Here is a 1,249-nt window from a genome sequence, read left to right on the forward strand (position 1 = left end):
GGGGAAGAACGTGAAAAACAAAATAAAAATAAACAAGAAAACGAGACTTATTTGCTATTACGTTCATCGCCAAACCGGAAGTGGCGAAGGTTTCAATTAAAATTAGTCAATCGAAAAAGGTGGATGATTTTCGAAAATATCAGCGAAAAAAGCTTCCTCCCTCTCTCGAAAAGTACCCAGTTGAGGGTGAAGGAATTAATGTTTTAGCTAATTATTCGATATTTGTCGTCCGAAGGGTCGAGCTTCAAAGCGATACTGATATCGTGAAAATCCGTCGCCTCTGTCGAAAGTTTTAGGCAGACATACATACATACATTTAAACAGAGAGTTGAGGTTTATATTATAGATTATTTTTGAAGTAGGGGGCTACTATCGGGGACATAAGTGTCAGGGATATTATGAAGGGAGATGAGTGGCAAGATGTCTGTTCACATTACACTTGAACTTCTGCATGTCAGTACAGTTAGGAAAGCAAAATCATTGAAGCGGTTCTAAAGTTTAGCAGTTCTGGGGAATACACTATTGAACTAGAAGGCTAGGGATCTCTACTGTGAAGGCGTGGGATTTAGTTGCTTGTCGGTTTTGTCGGGGGTGTTCACGTCGAGGGGGTACAAGTGCTTATAGTTCGTCAGAGCATTCACTATTAAAGTACTTGTAGAACAGGCAAAGGGATGCTACATTTCCTCGATGGGACAGAGGCTGAAGCCTAGATGACAGTTCCGGACCTATCAGGTTGGCGACTCTCTTTTCAACCCTGTCAAGAAATATATATCACTTCTTTATATATATATATATATATATATATATATATATATATATATATTTCTTTCTCTTACTCTCTACCCCTCTCGCTCTCTCTCTCTTATATATATATATATATATATATATATATATATATATATATATATAGCTATGTATGTATATATAGATATAGATATGTATGTATATATGTATATATATAGCTATGTATGTATATATAGATATGTATGTATATATATATGTATGTATGTATGTATATATATATATATATATATATATATATATATATATATATATATGTTTATGTCTGTTTTTCTCTCCTCCCGTCTTTTGTTACTATCGTACACGCATATGGCCACCACCACCTCTCGCTTAATCGGATGTTGTCACATGCCTACATACGCCTTCCTTTTCGTTTCTTTGTCGTTCTCTATTATTAATGAATGTGTTTACCCTTCCTCTACATACTACCAAATAAAAGCCCAACTCC

This window comes from Euprymna scolopes, chromosome 3 (genome assembly GCF_053919585.1).
Source record: "Euprymna scolopes isolate OS-2025 chromosome 3, ASM5391958v1, whole genome shotgun sequence".
Lineage (NCBI taxonomy): Eukaryota > Metazoa > Mollusca > Cephalopoda > Sepiida > Sepiolidae > Euprymna > Euprymna scolopes.